The sequence below is a fragment of the Juglans microcarpa x Juglans regia genome, chromosome 6D (genome assembly GCF_004785595.1).
Source record: "Juglans microcarpa x Juglans regia isolate MS1-56 chromosome 6D, Jm3101_v1.0, whole genome shotgun sequence".
NCBI classification, from domain to species: Eukaryota; Viridiplantae; Streptophyta; class Magnoliopsida; order Fagales; family Juglandaceae; genus Juglans; species Juglans microcarpa x Juglans regia.
The window spans coordinates 22,754,356-22,771,134 of record NC_054604.1 but is presented as its reverse complement, the minus strand read 5'-3'; the positions used below and the strand labels follow the sequence as shown (position 1 = coordinate 22,771,134).

The window sequence follows — 16,779 nt, the reverse complement described above, 5'->3', positions numbered from 1 at the left end:
AGGTTTATTTAGCATGAATAAAGAGCTAAAAATTATAAACTATGACTGATTCACCATGAAACCAGGGAAGTTCCTTTCATTTCTTCAAATTTTCTCACTTTTGCATTACAATAAGGACATTGCTTAGTTTAAGTTTAGGGGTGTAAACTCCTATAATCACTTGGTGTTCTTTTTTGCTATTTATTTTATTTTACTTGTGATTTTATAAGTCTCGAGTTGTTGAATTCCTTTACCAAATATGTATTTGAGTATGATTGAATTCTCTATGACTCTGAAATTTTTGATTGAGGATAGCATTGAGAAAAATTTTCAAAAATTTCTTTTATGTCAGGCAGAGTTTTGTGGGTACTTTGATTTAAACCTTTGACCTTGAACATAATTGAGCACATAGTCATTTTTTTTTTCTTTATTCCATTTTGCTTATGAAGAGAATGAGTTGAATTAACTGGGTCAGGGAAGTTCAATCTTGCTTTGCTCTAGAATCTGTTGATGGATCCTTGAGGCGAAATCCTAGTTGATACCAAATACTAGAGAAATGATCTAGGCAAATTTTTTTTTTGTTATAACCAAAAAGCTTTCCCAGTCGTCCTGATTATCATGCCATCATTACATGGTGTATTTCCATAGTCAACCCTCTTGAGCCTTATTTTACATAAGCCTTTATTTGTTCTTTTAACTACATAAACTATTCCCGTTCTAAGCCGGAAAAATCATGATTTACCTTTTACAGTTTGAGAAAATACTTTGGTGGAAATTTACATTTAAGGAGAAAGTTAGTTCAAATGAAATTATGCTCTATTTGATCTAAGTGTGTGGGAAAAAAAAAGAAAAAAGAAAAAAGAAAAAAGAAAAAAGAAAAAAGAAAAAAAAATGAACAAAAAAAAAGGGTTGAAGAGGTTGAAGATTTTAAAAGGCTACAAGAATTGAGGTAGCTGAACAAAAAATGTGGGAGGCTGAAAAAGAAAAAGAAAAACAAGTATTATTGCTAGGTTTCAGAGGTGATTTATCCATCATAGTTAAAAAAAAAAGGAAAGAGAGAGAGAGAGAGAGAGAGAGAGAGAGAGAGAAAACTCACTAAGTGGAGTATGGATCACTTCAAATTTTGTTAAAGGTGTACTTGGTACTACTTCATTGATTACAAAAACAATAATATCACAAGTATGAGCATATAATTGAGAAAGAGTAATGGTTTGAATCATGTGGATATCTCTTTCATTGTTCTTTCCATCAAGTATTTTCCCAGTTTACTTTGATTTTCCACATCTATTTCTTTCTTAGCCTTCACCTTGTGGCCTGTCATTAAAACCTTGATTAAATACCTTTTGATCTCTGATTTTGGTGTTTGACTACATTAGTGGAGAGGATTTTTGAAAATTGGACTTATGGGGTTAAGTTTTGAGAGAATTGTTCTGATTTTAGTTGTTCTACTTTTATCTGAATTTACAGATGGTTTGGAGTTAAATTGACTATCTCACACACACACTCAAGGTCTTAGCTTTAGGTTGAAGTAAACGCTTAAATCTCACTTGACAAATTGCTAAATGTTTTATTGATTTTTCTTCTATCTTTGATGTTTAAAGAGTAAGATACTAGTGATGATATCTAATTCAGATCATGGCTTAGGAGTGATGAAACTTCTCTATGGGGTCAAGTTGATAGTTTATAGTGGTCTTTTATTTTCTTTTATTTTTGTTTGAGGACAAACAAAGTTGTAAGTTTGGGGGTGTTTGATGACTAGCAAAATTTAGTATATTTTATCACTTCTTAACTTTAAACTTTAGTTTAATTTTATTTATTTTTACTGATTTTAGGTTTCATTGTCATCATTTAAATTTATTTCAGATTTGAAAAAAAAAAAAAAGATCTAAATTTTAGAAGCCTATTGTCTAAAGACTCTCATATTTAAATGAAAATCGATTCAAATATAAGAATTGATCAACAGTGTTAATTGGGAATAAAGATCAAGTTAAATTTTTTAAGATGCTATAGTAAGAAGATTTTCAAATTCAAAAGGAAGAGACGTTGGCAAAGAGAAGTGATTTGAATCTATTCTATTGGCATCTAACTATCTGGAGGAGAAAAATTAAAATAAATAAATAAATAAAATATATTCATCAAATTCAAAAGGAAGAGACGTGATGTAATGGTAGGAATGGACTTGACTTAGTCTACCAACTACCACCGTATGATGTGTATAGGAAAAGAAAAAAAAAAAAAAAAAAAGTAGACCGACGTAAAAAGAAAAAAAAAAGACCAAAAGGAAGGGGGACGAACGAAAGAAGAAAAGAGAGAACGGAAGAAGAAAAAAAAGGAAGCAGACAACGCTGCGATTGACGCACGGACTGACGCTTCGATCGAGAGCCTTGGACTGCGAGAAGCATTTTTAATATTTATTTTTTTTATTTTTCTCTCAAAAAAATTTGATGAATTCGTTTATGTTAAATTTAATTTTTAGTATGAATTAAATTTTCTTTATTTTAAGAAAATGATGTAATCTAGTTCTGAACTATGCTTACTTTTCTATTTTAATTTGAAATAATTCTCTTCTATATTTGTCTGATTTATTTTGAGCTTATTGCTTCTAATTAACTAGCCATTAATTAGATGATTTTAATTTTATGATTTGCTGTCGAAAGAAGGAATTATAGGATAGATCTTGGATATTTCGGCATAAGTAAATATAGAGATCGAAAGACTTATATGAACCTATGTAATATTAAAATCATTGGTCTTATTGCTTTCTTGCTTTATTAATTTGCATACTCTCGTGTAAAATGATGAACAAGAATAATTTTCAATTGACTATCGAAAGAGGCTTTTGGATGTTTGTGGAGATTTGCTTACAAATAGAGAGAATTAAATTCAATTAGTTAGATGAGTAAAGCATAGTGAAGAATTAGGTGAAATCGATTTCCTAGAAGTTTTCTTTCCCATTGATTTGATCTTTGAACAATATATTTTTTTTTCCTTTGAGTATTTTCTTTGAATTAATTTTATTTTAATTTACAATTACAAAAATCTTACTGACTTTTCTAAATAAAGTCGAGATTAGTATAATTTCAGTATTTGTCAAAAGTAAGTTACCAATCCCTGAGAATGATACTCTTCTCATCACTTTACTATAAAACTACGATACTGTGCACTTGCAGTTTTGCACCGATTAACACTCAATTCTCGAAAGATTAGAAGGGAAAATTCTCATTCATTCCAAATAGCATAATCAATTACAATGCAAAAACCCAAATAAATTGTGCTATGGTTCGGTTAGCCTTCCCCCTCTTATTCCCTCTAACAACTTCTTTTGAAATTTGAAATTACTATCCCAAAACAAGTCAAACTTCTAAAATTAAAGAAACAACCCAACAACTCATAAAATAAAGGAAACAACCCAACAACTCCTAAAGTAAAGGAAATAAACTAGGAAATATCTTAAACAAATGATAATAGATAAATCCCTAAATTAAACGACATATGACCGGCACCCACTTCCCTAAAATTAAGGGATTTGTCATCTTGTCATCCAATCCCTAAAATCAAGGAATCGGCCAACACTTGAGACTCCTCTAGTTGCACTTGTCTTGGGCGCCCATCACCTCACCACCCGAGCCATGCATGCAACCCAATGCAACCCTTCTAGGCTCGGCACACCTAGCCCGCCTAGTGGCATTGCGAATGGCTCGTCTTGCATCTCACTCAATCCTCTCTCCTTCAAGACCGACCTTGTTCTCAAGGTCCAAATCTGGAAATTGTTCCTTGAGAACCCGAACAATCTCCCATGTATCATTCTCGGTTGGAAACCCCTTCCATTGAACCAAGGCTTCAGTTCTTACTTGGCCACCCTTCCTCACAAGCCTATACTCCATGATCTTCTCGGGTTGGATTGCCATTCTTCCCTCTTCATCCACCACGGGCATCTCACTCACCACTTTAGTTGGATCTCCAACCATCCTCCTTAGCCATGAGACATGAAAAATAGAATGAATGTGAACCCCAACCGGTAGGTCTAGCTTGTATGCAAGCTGTCCGCACTTCTCCAATACTTGATATGGGCCAAAATACTTAGCCCTCAACTTGCTCAATGTTGCTTTGGATAATGCCTTGCGCTCTCTTGGTAGGTACTTGAGAAATACCCACTCACCCGGTTCAAAAGACTCCATTCTCCTCCCTTTGTCAAAGTGCTTCTTCATTTGGTCTTGAGCATGTGCTAAATTATTCTTGAGTTCCTTCAAGACTTGATTCCTCTCTCTAAGCTCCATATTCACCAAATCATTTGGTGAACTCCCCATTTCATAGGCTGCAAGCACTGGTGGTGGTCTCCCATAAAGTGCCTCAAATGATGTCATCTTGATAGACCGGTGGTATGATGTGTTGTACCAAAATTCAGTCCATGCCAAATGCTCTTCCCACCTCTTCGGGTATTGGTGCACAAAGCACCTAAGATATTGCTCAAGAGTCCGATTGGTCACCTCCGTTTAGCCATCGGTTTGGAGGATGTTGAACTTCGGGCCAACTCTGTCCCATGCATTTTGAAGTACTCCCTCCAAAAGTTGCTCATGAAGACACGGTCTCTATCGGTCACTATGCTTCTCGGCATCCCATGAAGCTTCATCACTTGATCCACATAAAGTTTAGCAATAGTCTTGACCGTATATGGATGTACCATTGCAATGAAGTGTGCATACTTGGTCAAGCGGTCCACCACCACAAGCACCCTATCACAACCATTTGAGAGTGGCAACCTCTCCACAAAATCTACAGTAACATCCTCCCAAGTTTAAGTAGGGATCGGTAAGGGTTGCATTAACCCCTTGGGCTTGCTACTCTCACTCTTCACTCTTTGGCAAGTGTTACACCTCCTCACATACTCCCTCTCCTCTCCTTTCATGCCATCCCAATAAAACAAATTAGCCACCCTTACCCAAGTACGGTACACCCCCAAATGTCCAGCTTCATTGAAATCATGAAAGTGGCTCAAGATCTTCCTTCTAAGCTCACTCACACTCGGCACCACAACTCTCCCTTGTATTTTAAAAGCCCATCACTCATCTCATAATTTTCTACTCCCTTAGAATCCACATCTAACTTCTCCATCACCTCTTTGCAACTTAGATCATTTTTTACTCCCTCTCTAATCTCATCCCAAACTGTCTTGGTTAATGGTTGATAAGATATGCCGCAATGGAAAAAGCATAGGGCTAATATTTCGAGGATAGTGAAGCATCATGTAATAGAGTGAGGCTCGTTTCCACTAAATGACGGTGGCAACGCTCAGAAACACCATTTTGTTGCGGTGTATAAGGAGCAGTTGTGTAGTGGCTTATTCCATGAATTGAAAAATATTTTTTTAAAGCCACAAATTCACCACCGTTATTCGAATAAATGGTTTTGATTTTGGATTGAAATCTGGTTTCAACAAGGTGTTTAAATTGAAGGAATATTGTGCTAACACCAGATTTTGTTTCCATAGGATAAAACCAAATATATTTTGTGAAATGATCAACCAAAATGAGATAATAACATGATCCATCAATGCCAATGGAATTGGAGGGTCCCAAACATCAATATAACTAAGTCAAGTGGTGCATGACTTTGAAGACTATTTTGCCGGAATGGTAGTTTGTGGGCTTTATTAACAGAACAAGAAGTACAAAGGTGAGAAACATTTTCTTTTTTTATTGGAAGAGAAAGAGAGTTGAGAAGTTGTTGGACAATTTTATGAGATGGATGTCCAAGACGTTTGTGCCACCCATCAACATAGGTCCTTTCATGCACGTTGGCAACCCTTTTTGGAGAAGATTTCACCATTGACTCCAGTAGGGTGTAAACACCATTTTCACATGCACCTTTGAGTAGAACCGCCCCGTGGTCTGATCCTTAACAAGAAAAAAGGAAGGTTGAAACTCAACAAAAACACGATTTTGAGTTGTAAAATGATGGACGAAGATAAGATTTTTTCGTATATTGAGAACACAAAGGGTATCATTTAGATTAAAAGTGCGTGTGGGTGAATGAAGAACCAATGAACCAATGTGAGAGACATGCAAACCTGAACCATCACTGACGACAAACTCGTCAGTTCCATCATATTTAGAATGGACATATAAATTAGCTAAATCACCAGTGATATTGTGGGAGGCTGTCGAGTCTATAAGCTACTTTATGTCTTGGGCTGGTACAGTTGAGGCACAGTTTGCCGTTGCAGCAATAAATTGGTCACGAGGGCAATATTTAGCAGTATGGCCCAATTGTTCACAAAGTTGGCATTTGGGTGTGTAACGTCGCTGGCCATTGGGCTTATTCTTCCTATTGTCTCATGGGCCACTGTTATTACGGTATTAGGCCGAGGAGTTGTTGTTTTGTGGAGCTCCATTGCTGCGATTAGAACCATTCGGCTTTGAGAAGCCCTTAGAAGAGTGGCCTCCAGAGGAAGAACTGGGACTAGATTGCCGATTAGAGTAGTTGGCGGAGATGACCAGCTACTGAGAGGTGGCTTCAAGGCGGTGTAGGTAAGCATCGTGACCTACAAGAAGGTCATGTAATTCCTTAAAGGTGAATGGGCGTTCCCGTGCGCTAATAAGAGCTACAATCTTGCGAAAATCAGCGCTCAGACCATTGAGTATGTAAAACGTTAGGTCATCTTTAGAGATTGGATGATTGATGAGGGAGATTTCATCTGCGAGAGATTTGACGGTGTGCAGGTACTCTTGAACCGTCTGATGTCCCTTTTTGATCAGAGTAAGTTCCTCTTTAAGTTGCATTACCCTAGTCCGGGACTTGCTTGCATACATTGTGTGTAATTTTTGCCATGCTTCTTAGGAGGTTTTGGCAATGGAGATGAAGGGTGTTTATGGTGGTGGTTGTGGATGCCAGAATGGCACTGAGGATAAGTTTATGTTGTCTTATCTAGTGAGTTCTTTGGTGAGCAGAAGTGGAGGAATCATTGGGTTTAGGGCAAGGCTTATCTCTAGTAACATAGTTAAGGATATTATATCCAATGAGGAGTGCTTCAAACTGGGCATGCCATTGAGGAAAGGTGAAGGGTGTGAGCTTTTCATTGATCTGGGAAGTGATATTGAGAGCAATAAGAGGAATTTCTGTTGGAAAGGGTGGAGTTGTGATCAGGTTATAGGTACTTTTAGAGTGGGGGATCGAATTCTCGTTCAAGGATGGCTCTCCTGATACCATGATGAAGTTTTGATAGATATGAACACAGAGATTTTTATTGATGTCAAGGGAAAAATTTTCACACACTTTTTTCAATTGATTGTATCAAAATATATACAAGTACACAGACTTTATTCTAGGTAAGAAAACTAAAATTAAGCCTAACAGTTACAGCACATTTACACGTGATTGTTCCAGCTATTATAGAATATTTGTTTGCTATTAGAAGCATATTTTCAGCCTATAAATCAAGTCTTATGATCTTGAGCTTGATTGGAAGAGTCTTCCCTTATACACAACTCAATAAAACATCCTCTCAGCAGCGATAGGTTTGCTCTAAAATTCGCTATTAGTCTCCAGTAACGGCGCCAAAAACTTGTCTCTCTATGGATGGACTAACCATGGTGGTTCACACTAACAAACAGTGCAAATGGCATCTTGTACGCATTAGTTAGGTATGTTGTGTCAAATGTAATCACTAATTATTTGTAGGTCCTACCTCATCATACTCATAATTTGCATGACCTACTTCATCATACTCATATTCTGCACCTCCATGCCAAAATCTATTGCAAGTCTAGCCTTTAAATTATCAAACAAGTTACAACCATATTAAAAAAAATCATCATTTGAATATGTAGTTCATCATATTCAAATACTATTAAAATTTTGTTTATTAGTATTCCAAATCAAATGGTTAGTATTTAATACACATACAATTTTGTTTTTATGTGCAGAAGCTGACTAAGGCATATAAGGATGCACACTTGAAGAGTGTGCAGGTGAGAATTTCCAGTTTTTCACCAAAATAAAACATTGAGGACTCTTATTGCATTGACATAATTGTTCTCTCTGATTTAGGTTAAATTTATAAATATATTTTTATCATTTCCCATGCACCATAATCAATACCATTTACACCTCTATATTTGTTTGCACTAGAATTCTTCTTGCTTGCATCTCTACATATTACATATACTTTTTTTTTTAATAAATATATTTGCCACCGTTGAATTACAATTTTCACGAAAAATAAGAGTTGGTTCATCTTGATATTAAGGAATGAAGGCTGGCAATTTCCCAAATGTGCACAAGCATATATAGAAAAGAAAACTAAGATTGCAGATAACAACATAAACAAATAGCAAAGTCAATTTATCCAAACAAGATAATCAAAAGCTAGTCCTTCTAACTACCAAAAACTCATTATGCTATTTACAATCTTTTTGAAGATGTTTTGAGAAAATACAATTTCACGTGTTGAGATAGATAGTGTGCTTATTATTCACATATATAGAATCGTTGAAAGACTAAGTAAACTATACAAATGGAAATAATTAAAAGAATACTGCAATAAAGGAGAATATACATTTGACCATATAGCTAACAACCTAGACTTTCCAAGAATAGCATATCACTTAACATGTTGCAGCTTAAGGGGGATATGTTTGCTGAAATCATGTGCAGTTGATTGTTGATCATTTGATTTGGTTCTTTCATTCCTTATAATCCCCTTCAAACATGGTCGTGGTAGGTAACAGAGGCCAAGTTTGTTTCTCAGCTCCTTGAATGGAGTTTTGAGTAATGCTTTAGTAAATATATCTACAAGCTAATCAAGAGATGTAACATATTTGGTCTCCAAGGAACCGAGTGTCACTCTTTCTCTGACATAATGGTAATCAAGTTCTATATAATTAGTTTGAGCATGTAGAACAGGATTAACAGTCATAAACAATGCACTCATATTATCACAATTCTAGAGCTGGGGCGTTTGTTAATGGTACTCCAAGATCTCTTAGAAGGATTCACAACCATGTTAACTCAGCTGTAGTACAGGCCATAGCCCTATACTTAGCTTTTGCACTGGATCTAGCCACTGTAGGCTGCTTCTTTGCACTCCAAGAGATGCAATTACTCCCAAGAAATGTGCAATAACCTGAAGTATATCTTCTTGTAGTGGGGCAGCCAGCCTAATTAGCATCAGAAAAACCATATAGATCAAGTGTTATTTGATAGAATATGTATGCCAAGAGTAGCAATACCTTGCAAATATCATAAGATTCTCTTAACAAGTTGAAAATGACTCAGTGTTGGTGCTTTCATGAACTAGCAAACATAGTTGATACTAAAGGAGATATCTGGTCTTATAAAGGTTAAGTACTACAAACCACCAACAAGACTTCTATAAGTTGTCACATCAGGAAACAATGTATTAGAAGCAGAAGGTTGTTGGCCTTTTGAGGGCATAGGAGTAGACAAGGGCTTGCACTCATGCATATTTGCTCGAGTCAGTAAGTCCACAATATACTTGTGTTGAGATAAAAACAAATCTGGACCAAGTTTATGTACTTCAATTCCCAGAAAATGATGAAGAAAACCAAGATCTTTGATAGAGAATTAAGTACTGAGCTATGAAATTAGCCTCTGAATTCTTTGTGGATTGTTACCAGTCACCACCATATCATCTACATATAATAGAAGAATTAGTACCCCATGTTTTGAGTGAGAGTAAATAAGCTTGGATTTGCTGAGCTTGAATAAAAACCAAGTTGTAGAAGGAAATCACTAATCTTGTTTGAGGACATTCAAGGCTCGATTTAATTTGCACACATGCAGAGGATGATCTTGATCTACATAGCCTGGTGGTTGGGTCATATAAACTGGAGTATTGTGAAAGCCATGTAGGAAAGCGTTCTTAACATCTAATTGATGAAGTTTCCAGTGTTTAACAGTGGCAAGTGTGAGAACTATACGAATGCTAGTAGGCTTCACAACATGTGAAAATGTCTTAGAAAATCCACACCATCAACTTGACTGAATCCCTTAGCAATTAGTCGAGCTTTAAGACTCTCAAGTGTACTATCTGCTCTTAGCTTAGCTTTATAAGCCCACTTCAATCCAATTATATTCATATCAGCAGCTCTTGGAACTAGTTCCCAAGTGTTACTCACAACAAGTGCATAAAATTCTTTTTCCATTGCAGCAGACCATCCAGGGTGTTTTCTGTAGATTTGATGGATTTTGGTTCAGCAGGAATAGGCACCATAGTATGCAAGTTTGCATAACGTGGATTGGGTTTGTAGATACCCATCTAGATCTGGTTTGCATTGGATGTGGTGCTGGTGGTGCCTCCACTACAGGTTCAGTAGAATTCTTAGATGGTGAATTTTGCAAGGAATCTGCTTGTGCATTGAAAGTAGGAATTGTAGAAGATGATGTAGGAATACTCTCAGTTAGAATTAAGGATGATAGAGTAAGAGCAAAGGCAGAAGGTGATGGTTGCAATATATTTTCCAAAGGGTTATCTTTGTGCCATTCAATAAAGCTTGAAAGGTCACCTTCAACAGGAAGGGAGTCATACAACATAGTTAGCTGAGAGTATGGCATGACAGATTCATCGAATACAACATGCCTCGAGATATAGATTCTACAATGGGTGGATAAAGGCATTGTAGCCTTTATGTTTGGTGTTGTAGCCAATAAAAACACATGGCAGTGATTTTGGTTGAAGCTTAGTTAACCTATAGTCTCCAAGATAGGGAAAGCATCTAGACCCAAGGGTACGAAGTATGCTATAGTCTGGATGCTTACCATAGAGCCTAAAAAAAGGTGAGTCCATGTTAAGCACAAGAGATGGCAGCCTGTTAAGTAGGAAAGCAGGAGTTGAAAAATAGTCTAACCAAAACCTAGATGGAAGTTTGGCATGGAACATCATAGTTAAACCCAATTTTGTTATACTACGATGGTTCATTTCAGCTTTGCCAATTTGGTCTGAGGTCTTAGGACAGGCAGATTGATGAAGTATGCCATGTTTGTGAAAATAGGCAATGAGGTTCTTGTCATTATACTCATCTCCTTCATCACTTTGGAAAACATGAGTTTTGGCATTAAATTGGCAAGTGATAAACATATGGAATTGAGGAAATGCTGAAAAGTGGCTAGATTTATGCTTAAGAGGGATCAACCATGTAAAATTGGTAGCTTCATCAATGAAAATAGCATAGGACGTATATTTTTCCCTAGAAAGAGTGGGAGCTGGTCCCTATATATCACAATGTATTTTAGAAAAACGAACATTGATAGTACTCTCTCTAGAAAGAAAAGGTAATTTGTAAGTTTTTCCTATTTGATAACTTATGCAAATTCCAGAGGAATTTTGTTTGGAATCAAAGGTAATAAACTTCTTATTACAAAGATAGTCCAGAATTCTTGAATTTGGATGTCCCAGCCTTAAGTGACAATTCTCTTTATTGGTGGATCTAAATCTAGAAGAGAAATAGGTCTCTTTATTTGGAAGAGTAGAGGCAACATCATTAAAAGTGTATAGACCCTTCTATTTCCTCCCTGTTGCCACTGTCTTTTGTGTTATCCTATCCTTTATCACAAAATCATGTCCATCAAACTCAAATTTCAATGGATAATCTGAGGTTAACCTACTAACAGACAGCAAATCTTTCTTAATGTCAGCTACCACGAGAACATCATTTAAATGAATTGGAGGTTGAGAAGGGCCAACGATGGCTTGACCAATATGTGTAATAGGCAAAACCTTGCCATTTCCAACCATTATACCATCATGACCAATATATGGAATCAAAGAATGAAGAGTACCTTGATTTGCAATCATGTGAGTAGTGGCACCAGTGTCAAGATGCCATGAAGTTTCTGGAATTTCCTCCATTTTTATTGCTACAAAACTTTGAGGAAGGTTATCATTTGTAAAAGAATGATTAAAACGATTGAAACACTTAAGAGCGGTGTGATTTCTTTTATAACAAATCTGACAGATAATTTCTTCTTTGTTTTCAAATTTTCTGTTGGTTGAACCTTGAGACTGATAATTGGAGGCTTGACCTTGATATTGATCGGGTGCTTTGGATCCATTGGTTTGTCCTTGGACAAAGCCACGACCCTTGGAAGTAAATGAACCACAATTCCCATTTTGTTTCTTGTGCTTAAATGTCTTATGTTCATAGAAGACCATGGATGAGGGAGGAGTATCAAGCTTGTATCTATTAGCATAGGTCTCCAGTAATGTAACCACTTCAAAGTAGGCAGGAACAGGTGGCCTAAGCATTGTGGCTGTGAAGACCTCAAATTCCTTGTCAAGGCCATTGAGAAGCTACCATGACTTTTTGTGCTCAGAAACTGGCTTGCCAATAGCAGCAAGCTCATCACAAATAGTCTTGAATTTTCCTAGGTATTCACTCAAGGAATCATATCCTTTGGTGATGGATGAAAGTCTTTGCTTAAGTGCAAGACTACGGTCTGAAGATACTCGTGCAACAGCATGAACAAGAGCACTCCAAACCTTTGAGGTAGTGTTTAAACCAACAACAATTCCCAAAACTTCCTCATACTGTGTGGTTGTAAGTCAGCCTTTAACCAATCTATTAGACCTACACCACTTTAAATAGAGTGGATTAGTATGAGATGTAGATGACTCATCAAAGAGGAATTGAGATGGAATTTGAATCTCACTCATGATGAAGCCTTGAAGGTCATAACTCTTGAGTATATTTAACATCTGGATTTTCCTGAGTAGAAAATTTGAGGAGTTAAGTTTGAGAGAAATATAATTTGAGACATTTTGTGAGACAGGGTAAGGGTAGAGAGGGTGCTTATTATTCACATGTATAGAATCATTGCAAGACTAAGGAAACTATGCAAATAGAAAGAATTAAAAGAGTGCTACAATAAAGGAGAATATACATTTGACTATACAGCTAACAACCTAGACTTTCCAAGCATAGCATATCAGTTAACATGTTGCAACTTAGGAGGGATATGTTTGCTGAAATCATGTGTAGTTGATTGTTGATCATCTAATGTGGTGCTTTCATTCATTATACTTTTTTGCCTGCAATCTTTCACCTTACTGCTACCTCTTTGTGCTCATAAATGAGTTAATGGCATGGAGAAGACCATATGCCTACCTACCCAAAAAAACTAGAGAGAGAGAGAGAGAGAGAGAGAGAGAGAGTACATGCTTAAGTAATGTGAAATGATGAATCATGGTTTTGTAAAACCAAGGTCCACACAATTGATACAACCTACTCCAAATTGTTTTCCTTATAGTTTAATCAACTTTTTATTTTGCATGCATCTGCACACAGTACTAAGGAATCGGAGTGACCCAAATTGACGGGGCTTAAAACAAATACAAAGAACATAATAAAGAAGATCTAGAAATCACCAGAAAATTATTAAATTGAACCCAATATACAGTCAAATTCAACAAGATAATCATATACACAAAATCCTAATGTAAGAGGAAATGATGGAATGTTAATGGAAATACCCACATAAATAATAACTGGGGAGCCACAAACTCATGGTAGCTGTGGACGTCAGAAATGGAGCTGCGGACTATAGCTGCGTGCCGGAAGACTGCTGCGCATAAAGGCTGATGTCGAACTTGGAAACTCACATGAAGATTGTTGCCTCTGGAGGTTGATGTCGCTGGAGAACTCACACGAAATTGAGAAAAAAACAATGAAAAGTCCCCATTTTCGATTTTGTTGAGGCCAATGTCGCTGGGAATGCAAAGAAATGTGAAAAATGCAATGAAAAGTCTCCATTTACGTTTTTGTTCCTTTACTTTTTTTTAGTATAATTACACATGGCATGACATGTGGCATGCCACATCGAGTGGGAGGGACGAGCGGTGACTGTATAAGAACTCGTTTAAATAGTAAGATGAGATGAGATGAAATGAGATGATTTTAAATGAGTTGAATAAAATATTGTTAGAATATTATTTTTTAATATTATTATTATTTTAGGATTTAAAAAAGTTGAATTATTTATTATATTTTATATGAAAATTTGAAAAAATTGTAATGATGAGATTTTTTTTAGAGGAAAATATCAAACTTCATTGATATCAAGAAACAAAAGAGGAAAACAGATTACAAAACTGGACAATTTACTAGTTCAATCACATCCTCAGCTAGCTCAAGGGAATCCTTAGCTAGATAGTGAGCAACCTGGTTGCCACTTCTTCTAACAAAAGCCACCTGCCATTTCGTAAAACTAGACAACATTACTCTAGTATCATGTAAGACCAACCCCACACTATCCCAACAATCAGCATTCTTCTGAAGGCCTTGAATTACACTCTGAGAATCACCTTCCAGAAAAACAGCTTGCGGTTCCATCTCCTTTGCCATTCCAGTTGCATAAAGGCCACCAGGAGCTTCAACTAATAGGGGAGCCAATACACCAAATTTTGACAGTTTTTTGGTAGCCACAATGGAGCCCTCATGGTCACGAGCCACCAAGCCAATCCCAATTCTGTTATGAGTAACACTCAGTGCCGCATCTCAGTTAATTTTGATGAAATTCATTGTAGGAGGAACCCATACAGAAAGATGGTCTTGTGATTGCTGGATCTCTTACTTTGAACCAAACTGTACAGCCTTAAAATCTGCCAAATGAATGGCTGCCTATCTTGCAACCTGCGTGGGATGCATAAAAGAATTCTCAAAAACCATCTTATTCCTTCTCTACCAAATACTTCTAGCTGTCGTAGAAAAAAGCTCCATCAAGGTTTGATCAGTAGTAGAAAGAAACTGTTCCACCAAATCTTTAATACATCCTGTAGAGTTAAACCTTTTTGAAAAAATTTTATTATAATGATAAGATAAAATAAAATGAATTAAGAGTATTTCTGTATCAACACAAATCTTTTATCTTTACATATCGTGATCAGGGGAAATAATTAATTTTAAGCCCCTTAATGCATCAAAGTCAGCCTTACACGTGTCATGCCCTTGCTTTTCATAGAACTACCGAAATGAACGGCTAGAGATCAGTTTCATGTCCCTTTCCGATCTCCTCGTTGGACTGTATTTTGGGAACCAAGTTTCCAAATCGAGGCAGTACGAAGTTTGATTAGTTTGGTGATACTTGGTCCCACCCCCGACGAGATTTTGTCCGAGGGACTCGGGATGCCCGGACTTTTGAAAGTGGCAAAGAAAGCAATAGGAAATTTGAAAGGTGTTTTGCTGCATCATCTTATATTATATATTATATAAAATTTTATTATTAAATAATTGAATTCTTCTATTTTTTTTATTTTTATATTATATATTTGTTAATAAAAAAATAAAAAATTATGTATAACATGTGAGAATAAGATAAAGATTAAAATTATTTAGACGGTGCTACGTTTACTGTTAGGTATAATTAGTCTTTTTTTTTATGTTATATATTTTACATGTATTTTTTAATAATTTTAAATATTTTTTTAAAAAATAAAAAAATCATAACATTATTAAAAAATATTTTTTTAATCACTAAATAAAAAATAAAATAAAAAATTACAGTGATAAAAACCAACGAAAAGACTATCATTTTCCAAATTATTCATTCGAATGTGGCAAAGAGTATAATGAGTCCTGTGACATATACGCATGGAACACGTGGTCTTGGTTACGTTACAGTACTGAACTCTCATATCGTTATTAAAAAATTTATAAAGAGAGAAAATTTGACAAACTCCAGCAGTCCCATTTCTCTTTCTCCCATTCCGCTTTCGAATATTTCAGGTTTTGAACCATTTTTATTTTTATTTTCAGTTTTCTTACATGTGGCATGCCATGTCAACATAATCAGCAGTTTACTAATAAATTTATAATAAGATGACGAATTTGCTGGGTTTTAATTATTTTCATATATAGTCGGATGTCATAATTGATGGGTGTGTCTTGTTATTGATATATGGATATTTTATCTATAGATCTTACGTACATATTTTGTTATTTGAATGTGTTGTCGATTTGATCAGTAACTTGATTTTCATAAATCAATATCTTCTTCTTTATTTTTTTAATTTTCTATTTGTTTTATTGTTTATAATTCTGTGGAATGGGCTCATGTGTTTATAGGCTAGGGTTATTGCACATATGACATTATAGGTGCGTTTGGTTACTAAACTCACCTCAATTTATCTCAACTTATCATTATAATTTTTTCAAATCTCAACACAAAATATAATAAACAATTCAACTTTTTTAAATTTTAAAATAATAATAATATTAAAAAATAATATTCTAACAATATTTTATCATCACAACTCAACTCAACTCATTTCAACATCCAAATATACTCTAGACGTTACAAGAGGTGAAAAGTAGTCATGCCAATTGTATTTGCTATGCAGAAAAAATTAACTTCAATATGATACATTCATACTATTATTAATAAAATTTTAATCACTAAAAATATTATCTGCAATAAACAACAGATTAGTGACAGTGTAAATGTAAAATATTTATTTTCTTAATACAAATTACTGAAAAGATATTATTCCACAAATATTTTGCTTTACAACGAAAAAAATAGAGCCTTGATATCAGTCGCGTTGATATCAATATTGACAAGACACATAAATGTCACATCAGCCACTTTATAAAAAATTATAAGAATAGGAAAATGTTAAATAAACCGGTGAGTTTGCATCTTCAATATTATCGCTGATGCATTTTATTTATTTTTCAAGAATTTTTTATTTAATGACTAAAAAATTGTATATTTTTTTCATAATTACTAAAGATATTAAAATAATGTTTAAAAAAATTAAAATAATTTTTAAAAAAATAAAACAAAAAA

The 16,779-nt window shown here is 35.2% G+C and overlaps 1 long non-coding RNA gene across 1 annotated transcript; it reads right to left on the bottom strand.

Moving 5' to 3' along the window:
* Window positions 1–8,283: 8,283 nt before the first annotated feature.
* On the bottom strand, window positions 8,284–13,214 carry LOC121236069. The gene is made up of 2 exons (XR_005934651.1): window positions 13,017–13,214; window positions 8,284–8,386 (listed from the first exon to the last, which is right to left on the bottom strand). It is a non-coding gene; the product is annotated as an uncharacterized LOC121236069 (long non-coding RNA).
* Between the last annotated feature and the right edge of the window lie 3,565 nt (window positions 13,215–16,779).